This window comes from Lathyrus oleraceus, chromosome 5 (genome assembly GCF_024323335.1).
Source record: "Lathyrus oleraceus cultivar Zhongwan6 chromosome 5, CAAS_Psat_ZW6_1.0, whole genome shotgun sequence".
Classification (NCBI taxonomy): Eukaryota; Viridiplantae; Streptophyta; class Magnoliopsida; order Fabales; family Fabaceae; genus Lathyrus; species Lathyrus oleraceus.
Genome location: NC_066583.1, coordinates 263,855,196 through 263,865,075, shown reverse-complemented (window position 1 = coordinate 263,865,075; position 9,880 = coordinate 263,855,196).

Here is a 9,880-nt window from a genome sequence, read left to right as displayed (position 1 = left end):
AGAGACTTATGTCTCTCACTAATGATTATATAGTTTGGTATGATCCATCCTTAAGTAGTTTGGAGATTATTGATAGTTATGGTGAATTCTCTAATGTGCCTCTCATTGGTACACAAGGAGGAATTAGATACAACCCTGCTTTGCCTCGTCGTCAACTTGGGTTCCCCTTGAGAGACAAACCTAATAACATGTTATTAAAAGGTCTTTTCTATCAAGAGGTAAGGTCCCCAACATTTGAAGCAGAAGATTGTCCATGCTTGGCATAATGTGCATAGGAAAGGAAGATCCGAGCTTCGTTCGTGCAATTGTGTAGCTTTGGAAGCTTACACTCTTTGGATGAAGAAGAGAGCTTTGGAGTTGAAAATCCCTTATCCTTGTGAAAGACCTATGTCTATGGTTGTGGTTGAGCCATTAAATCTCCCTAACCAAGATGTAGAGGAGTTGGAAGACGCGCTCGCCAAGATGAAGCAAGAAAAGGATATGTGGGAAGAGAGTTTCCATGATTTGAGCAAGAAGCATGAAGAGTTGCAGATGGAGTTTAAGGACAAAGATGCACTGATTGAGCTACTTGAAGACCGAGTGACGAAGAGACAGAGAGAGCCAGAGGTTTCATCTTCTAGCATGCCTCAGCCTTCCGTTGCTTGGAAGAAGATTGTTGACCAGCTTGTCCTCGAGAAGACTCGGATGAAGGCTTCTTTTGAGACCGAGATTCGCATTCGAAGGAAGTACGTGCCTTCAATCAGATCTTCTGACATTGTTGTTAGGGATCCTTAGGATGACTGGTCTCCTTTTCTCTTGTATCTTTTATTTTGGTTTCTGAAAATTGTACTTAGTGTAATCCTTCCGATTTATATAAAAAAAAGAGATTTTTTCAAATTGTTGCAATTGCCATTTAAATATATATTTTCAAATGATATAGTAAATTCCTTGGAAATAAAAAAGTAATCAAGCATTGCATTTCATGCATCATTTGTATAAGCAGGTTTTTGCCAGGTGTCTGATTGGTGTTCTTCTATGCTTTAGCCAAGCTGACTCACCGGTACAACACCAGAGCTAATCATTCAAGAATCATGGAACACCTTGAGCAAGAGAACCGAGATTTGAAAGAGGATATTTCCCGGCTGACTGCCATGATGGAGTCAGTTCTTGCTGCCCATAGTCAAGCTTCTCCAACGCCTGTAACTCCTCTTGTGAGGATTGTCATTTCTGAAGTGGTTACCTCTATTGTGCCTGCTGCCACCGCTCACTTCGCTCCAAATCTGCCTACTGGATTCCCGTAGGGGATGCCACCCAATTTTGTGCCAGAGGGTTTCGCTCCCACTCTTACTTCGATGCCGGCATCTAGCCCGGTCTTGTCTGTGCCACCTCTAGTTGTGCAAACTTTGCCTCGTGTAGAGGACCACATCTATCATTCTGAGCCGTCTGAAGGCCCGAATGTCTATGAGAAGATGGATGAGATGAAGGATCAATTTCTTGAGCTACGCAAGGAATTAAAAACACTGAGAGGCAAAGATCTGTTTGGGAAGAGTGATACTAAATTGTGCTTAGTGCCAATGTGAAAATCCCAGTGAAATTCAAAGTGCCTGACTTTGAAAAATACAAGGCGAATTCTTGTCCACTCAGTCATCTTGTGATGTATGCCCGCAAGATGTCAACCTAGACAGATAATGACCAATTGTTGATTCACTACTTCCAGGATAGCCTGACTAGTGCTGCACTCTATTGGTACATGGCGTTAGATAGTGCAAGCATCCGCATTTTCAATGACCTAGGAGAGGCTTTTGTGAAACAGTATAAGTACAACGTGGATATGGCTCCGGATAGGGACCAGCTTAGGTCCACGTCTTAGAAAGATAAGGAGATATTCAAGGAGTATGCCCAGTGTGTAAGACCCCAATTTTGGGCCCTAAGATCCCTCATGGCCCATATCATTTATATCATAACCTCAAGGATCATTGCATGCCCTAGTCCCCTCCTAGTGGGTAGATTGCCTTGTGGGTTGATTTCTTGATCACCAAGCATACTTTGCATTTGTATATCTTTGCTTTCATATGTTTATCATTCAAAAGTACAAAAATATTGTCAGTCTAACCTTGTTGCTTGCAGTTGAAGCAATCATCAGCAATTAGGTCAAAGACAGTCAACAGTCAGTCAAAGAAATGGATGGTGGCCATTCTTGCAGAATTTGGGCACCATGATCAATAATCAAGAGTTCATACAACTTGAGACATCATTTGAAAACAAGTTCTCAAGGAATTAGGGTTTGGGAATTCATCAGAAGTGGTTCAATCAGTTCAAAACCCTAGAAAGTCAAACTTGGTCAACTGTGGATTTAATCAATGATTTGATGGATAGAATTGATTTGAAGGAGCTCATTCATGCTTGTATAAGCCTCATCTATCATGTCAAACCTCATCATGGAAGAAAATCAAGTCAATCAGAAATTTTCCAGAAATAGAAAGTGGACCTGTAATTTCAACTGCCAAAAATGGAAACTTCTTGATCTTAAACTTACATCATGATACAAGCTCCAAATGAATTTTTGCCCAACATGAAAGTTGAAGATCTTGTCCTCCCATTTTCAAAAAGTCCAAGAACTCTCAAATCCCATGTGTGGTTGTCACGATATGATCAAATCATTTTCACCAATTTTTGAACTTCAACAAGCCATATCTCTCAAACCATAAGGCCAAATTTGGTGGGGTTTTTTCCTACAAACCACATTTTTCATCCTCTTTCCAAAAATATAAATTTCATTCATCAAAACCTTACCATTCAAAATGGCATTTTTGGACCTTTTACATTTAAAATCAAAGTTTGACTCAAAGTTGACTTTTTGATCCTTTGACTTTTTCTCATTTTTGCCAATTGGGAAATGTTTTAAATCACATTTGAAACTTGTTCCAAGCCTTAAACCATGTTCATTGCACCATTACATCACCATTATGGACCAAAATGCCAAATTGGTAAAATGTGCAAAAATGACTTCATTTGAACAAGGCAAGCTAGCAATCCAAGTACAAACCAAAAACAGCAAAAGCAAGGTCATTTTACAGCTGGTTGCAGGCCCAATTCGGGTACAGCTTTGCACCACCATTTCCATTTGTACATAATTAGCAAAATGGCATTTTGATTTCATTTGACAAAACCTGGTTAGCACATGATTAAGCAAGGATAAACAGAGGTATAAGAGCTCATTCTGAGCATTTCTAAACCGAGTTTTGCAGCAGCCACGACAAGAAACCCCTCACTCTCTCATTTTTGCTCTTTGGCCAAAACAACATTTCTGCTCACAAACTCAAAACCTCCAAGTAACCTTTGGTTGATTCATCACTTGGACAACATACTGAGTTCATTTTCACCATCAAACACCAGCTGTACAACCTCCTTCTCCCTCTGTTTTTCCAAGCACCCTTTAATGGCAAACCATGAGTTGTTCATGTTTAAGCATCCTTGAGCTGAAGAAGCTTCACCAACCAACATCTCCAAGCATAAGAGCTACCTGTTTCAAGCTTTGAAGGCCAAGGAAGTACTGCATCCTCACTGAACTTCATTTGTGGTACTTTAGTTGCCTAAGTTCTTTGAACTTGCTTGCTTTGCTATTTAGCATTTGCTTTGAGGTATAAACCTTTCTTCTTCATGTAGTCTGGAGACCCGGTCTGTTATTTGACCGGGCAAACTGTCTGAAGTCCTCCTTAAGAGGCAATGCCTGTGTTTGTTTATAATTTGTCCCAAGCAGGAAAAGTCCTTCAAGTAAGGCAATTGGTGGAAGGTAGGGATAAGTAATCTATCCCCCACTATTCAGTGTGTCCTCTCTTTGCTCCCATTACATGGTTGAAGCAATGAGATAAATACCCAAGATCTAATCGAGTCAATAATGTGGAGAGAGTTCCTACTTTCTGAACTCCCACACTTTCTTTGATGCTCTCTCTGATTTGAGATTGAAGCAATGAGGCACACCCCTCATATCCTTTTCATCTGCTTCACCTGAGCCCCTCAATGGCCAGGTTAAGAGCGACCTTCATCTATTACAGTGGACTTTCAAAGTCAAACCCTCTTGTGTGAGCCCCCATTGTTTGGCTATAGAGTGTGTTGTTTGCTATTCATTGATTGACTGTTTGCTTCATGTGCACTTGCTTGCCTGTATGCTATGCATCTATCATCATCATCAATTGCCATTAATGCATGATCATCTCATTTACTTTTTGTGATGCTATCATTGTTGTTTGCCCATTGAGGACAATTGTAAGTCCATTACTTTGGCATTTGCTCCTATGATATGGAAGGATAGAGTGTAAGACCTTGGTCACTCATATCTTCTGTTTTATCTGTTCGTATGTGAGGATACAGTTATAAGTCCCTGTAAGTTGGCATCTGTTATCCTGTGATCATAATTTGATCTGTTTGGTTTGTATGTGAGGTTGCAGTTATAAGTCCCTGTAAGTTGGCATCTGCTTTCCTGTGATCATAGTTTGTTTTATCTGTTTGTATGAGAGGTTGCAATTATAAGTCCCTGTAAGTTGGCATTTGCATTCCTGTGATCATATTGTTGCTTTTGTTCTTGTATGTGAGGATCCATTGTAAGTCCCTGTAATGTGGCATTGGATTTCCTAGGACCATACTGTGGAGTTAACCTAAGTCCAGATAGATTGGCAGTTGATTTCCATATTTCATCTTTGTTTTTCTTTTGAGGAGATTGGTGTAAGTCCATTGAGTGGCCTCTGATATCCATTTCTGTTTTAGGAGACTGGTGTAAATCCATCTATTGGTATCCGGTATCCGCCTTCTACTTCTTTGTTTGAGGAGATTAGTGTAAGACCATTGAGTCGCCTCTGATATCCAGTTTTATTTTAGGAGATTGGTATAAGCCCAGTGATTGGCATCCGATATCCGCTTTTCTGTTGCTTTGTTTGTTTGTTATTATCCATTGCTTATTCCAAAGGACACACTTGAATCATCTGCTATATGATTTCAAGAAGTGAACCCTCTAAGAAGTTTTACTATCCATCCTCATCCATTCATCATTCATTATGTCCTAGACTTTTTCACACTTTGATTTTCAAACTTAACATAAGTGTTGTGCAAACATTTTCATTGTTTTTCTAACTAAAAACCTGGACTCAAGTCCTTGACCTTTTTTCAAACTCATTTCGTAATACTTCTTTGAATTGATCTTAATTATACTTTGACTCCATTTTCATAATCATAATCAGTAACTTCACCCATTCACTTGTTTTGGCTTCGTCCATTAATCTTTTCATACATTGAGCTATAGGTTTGATTTATCTTAGTGGTTGATGTTAATCTCACCTTCTGTCTTTAGTGATTGAATTGTAAGTCTTCCTTGCCTATTATAGGGTTAACCCCTCCCTGGCAAGTTGAAGCTGTTCTCACATGGTGGACGTTGTTGTTTGTATAAGGTTGAGTTTTCTCCCGTGGATAACGTAAGACCTAGGGTTTGTGTTTAAAATTGAACCTAACCCACTTTTGGAAATCTTTTAGCCGAACTACGGCGTTCTGATCCTTACCTTTGATGGAAGGTACGTAGGCAACGGGTTCATCCGTTCGAACCCAATAACCCAATAACACAAAAATAAATAAAACCCAATAACCAATAAAAAATGTATATTCTTTTCTCATCATCCCAATCATGTTTGCACAATCTTTATGTCATAACAAATAACAATCTTTTACAACAAGTGTGAAAAGGGCTCCCTAGGAGTACCTAGGACGTAGTGGGTGCCTAACACCTTCCCATTGCGTAATTTACCCCTTACCCAGAATCTCTGATCTTTTTATTAGTTTTCTACGTGTAAAACTTCTTAGGCTTTTGTTCGCTTTTTAGCCAGTCCTTTGGATAAATAAAAGTGCGGTGGCGACTCGAAATTTCAAGGTATCTCTTAGCTTATGGTTTAATCGATAGATCATATAGCGACGAATACACCGCTACAGAAAAGTGGCGACTCCACTGGGGAAACCTCACCAGAATCCTTGGTTGTAGTGCCTACTTTTCACCCTTGTTGTGCTATATTATTATTTGTTATGTGACATATTTTTGTACAATTTGGGATCACTGTATTGATTGTAATGTGTGAATTGCTTGATATACAATTGCTGTTTGCTTTGGTGATCTGTGAGATGAGTTCTGTACCCGAACTCGAGTGCACTCTAGGATAGGAGAATGGCATAGTCTTGTTGACTGGTGTGGAGTAGTCCTTAGCCAGTTGACTTGCGAGCCCATTCACTTGGTGGAGGTCATGTTGAACTAATAATGTCACACAAGTTATTTGTGGTTAGGCATTATTCTTTCAATCATGTTCCGCAGAAGCCAAGGACCTTAGTTTACCAAACCCATCTTGGCCTATTTTTAGGACCGTAGTGCGGAGGTCGTTCAGATGTCAGTTCTGATACGATTGTTACGCGATACTACACTCATAAGAGTTTCTCTTGAGAATATTCTTGGAATACGAGTATTCGTTCCTCCGAAAATATTCGAAAGATGGAACGATGATTATGGGAACCTCTGATAGAACATGTCTGGCAGGTTTAAACCCTAGTACACTCCCTTTGGGTGGTTCTTAACCGAGACTCCATGCTCGTGACTCTCAACAAACCCGTGATTCGTGGTTGAGTCGTTCAAACATTGTTAATATCAATGGATCCCGGATCAGGTGTAAAACCTAAAATCCACCAAAGCGGCTGGTTGATATTAAGAATGTCTGAACCGGTTCATGTACCGTTAATATCAATGGAACTTGGGTGTCGATAAGGTGAAAACCTAAATCCACCAAAATGGATGATTGATATTAGGGACACAATGAGCTTTCCCACGACCTTTGTTTGGTGTGCTTTGCTTGATCCTTGAGTGTGTTTGTTGCATTCATGCATTCACGCATTCATCCGCATTCATGTCATCAAAAAGAAAATTTTCAAGGAACTTAAAGGGTTTATTTGCAAAATTTTCAGACATGGAAAGACCGAAAAGGCATACAAAGAAGTACAGCTTTAAGCAGCCCGATGTAAAAGAGTTAAGGAATCTGACATCATATGTATTAGATCCCTTGGGTTTCAAGGCTCGCTATGGGAAGTTTCTGCCGCTGTTGACTACTCAAGTGGATGAGGGATTGATGAGCACTCTTGCTCAGTTCTATGATCCGCTCTATCATTGCTTCTTATTTCCGGACTTCCAGTTGTTGCCGACCTTGGAAGAATACTCTCACCTTATTGGGATTCCTATTCTGGATCAAGTGCCGTTCAGTGGCTTAGAGGGTATTCCATCTGCTCGAGAGATTTCCAGCTTGTTGCACATAGATGAAGATCTAATTAGAGCTAATCTGACTACCAAAGGCGGAATTCAGGGTTTTCCTTCCGAGTTCCTCATTGCCCAAGCTACCTTTTATGGGAAGGCCATGAGTGAGGATGCCTTTGAGGCTCTATTCGTATTACTCATCTATGGATTGGTGTTGTTTCCCAACTTCGACAAGTTCGTGGACATGAACGCCATTAGGATCTTCTCAGTTCTTAATCCAGTTCCGACCTTGTTGGGTGATGCATATGTTTCCTTGCACCTAAGGAATATGAAGAATGGAGGAGTTATTGTCTGCTGTTTACCCCTGCTGTACAAGTGGTTTATTTCGCACTTGCCGCAGACAGTTGCTTTCAAGGAGAACAAGGGATGTCTACGGTGGTCTCAGAGACTCATGTCTCTCACCAATGATGATATCACCTGGTATGATCGTGTGTATGATACCGTTCAGATCATCGATTCTTGTGGTGAATTCCCCAATGTGCCTCTTCTTGGTACATGTGGTGGGATTACCTACAATCCTACGCTTGCACGTCGTCAGCTTGGGTTCCCCCTAAAGGATAAACCCCATAACATTCTGTTAGAAGGTGTATTCTTTCAGGAGGGTAAAGATCCCCAAGGCCTGAAAGCCAGATTTGTCCGCGCTTGGCGCAATATTCGCATAAAGAGTAGGAATGAATTGGGTCCAAAGAACTGCATTGCTTTGGAGCCGTACACCTCTTGGGTCAGACAGAGGGCTGCCACCTACCTGATGCCATATGATCATCCGAGACCTACACTGTTGGATGTGGCTGGGCCTTCAACCCTCCCTACCCAACGTGTAGAGGAGTTGAGAGAAGAAGACCTTTCGCGTGCTTGGATCCGCGAGAGAGAGGAATTGCTGCAGCAGCTCAAGGAGAAGGATGCTATGATTGAATTTCTCGAGCACCGAGTGATCGACGATCCGAATGATGCTTGGACTTCTCTGCTTCCTCAGTCCTCCAAATTCTGGAAAAGGAAGTATGATCAACTTGCAAAGGAGAAGGCTGATATGGAGGCTGCCTATGAGAGAGAGATCAAGAAGTTGTGCACTTCTCGTCTTCCGGCATCCCGAGCTGTTAGGGATCCATAGGATGTCATTTACCTTTTCTCTTCGTAATAATTGAATCAAAAATGCTGTATTTCTTTGTTTTGATATATTAAATGAAATATTTTCCATGAGCAATTAAAATGTTTAGTATTCAAAATATTGCAAATGTACCCTAAGGGTTCCTTGAAAATCAAAGCATTTGCACAAGCATTTCATGCATCATTCTTGCATAAGCAGGTGCCCTTTTGTTTCTGGTCTTCCGGTTCTAATCTCTGTTCTTCATTTATTTTGAAGACAAGCTGACTCACCGGTATTATACGAGAGTCAACTCTGCCAGAATTATGGAGCAGTTGGAACAAGAGAACCAGACTCTGAGAGATGAGGTCGCCAGACTTGGCGCATTGATGGAGCAGCTCCTTGCTGCCCAGAATCAGCCTGCTCCTCAACCAGCAACTCCCGTTCAGCGGACGGTTATATCAGAGATAGCTACTTCAGCGGTGCCTGTTAGTGCCCAGCAGCCAAATGCCATGCCTCCCGGTTTTCCTTGGGGGATGCCTCCTGGCTTCATGCCCGATCTGCCAGCTCCTACGTTTGCTCAAATGCCGGCATCTAGCCCGGTCCCTGTACCCGTTCCTCCTGTCGTGCATACCATGCCTAGGGTAGACGACACCATCTATCACTCTGAAGCTTCTGAAGGCTCAGATGTTCACGAGAAAATGGATGCAATGAACGATCAATTCCTCGAGCTGAGAAAGGAATTGAGAACTCTTAGAGGCAAAGATCTCTTCGGCAAGTCAGCAGCCGAACTTTGTCTAGTTCCCGGTGTGAAAATACCAGTCAAATTCAAGGTCCCAGACTTTGAAAAATATAAAGGGAACACTTGTCCTTTGGCACATTTGGTCATGTATGCCAGAAAGATGTCCACGCAAACCGACAACGATCAACTTTTGATCCACTACTTCCAAGACAGTTTGTCTGGTGCTGCCCTCCGTTGGTACATGAGCCTGGACAGCATCAACATCCGCTCTTTCAACGATCTTGGCGAAGCTTTCGTCAAGCAATACAAATACAACGTTGACATGGCGCCTGACAGAGATCAACTCAGGTCTATGTCACAAAAGGACAAGGAATCGTTCAAGGAGTACGCCCAGAGATGGCGTGAGCTGGCAGCTCAAATCACTCCACCATTAGAAGAGAAAGAGATGACCAAGATCTTTTTGAAGACTCTTGGGTCATTTTACTATGAGAGAATGGTGGCCAGCGCTCCCTCTGATTTCACCGAGATGGTGAACATGGGGATGCGTCTTGAAGAAGGTGTCCGCGAAGGACGGTTGGCAAAAGATGATAGCTCTTCCTCTAAGCGATATGGAGCGTTTAAGAGGAAAGAAGGTGAAGCGCATGCTGTGCAGTCTCAGCCGAAGCATAGAAGACCCTCTGTTCAGAGGAAGCCTGCACATCGTGCCGGACATCAGCACCAGGTGGCTCATGTAGCGCCTGTATTCAAG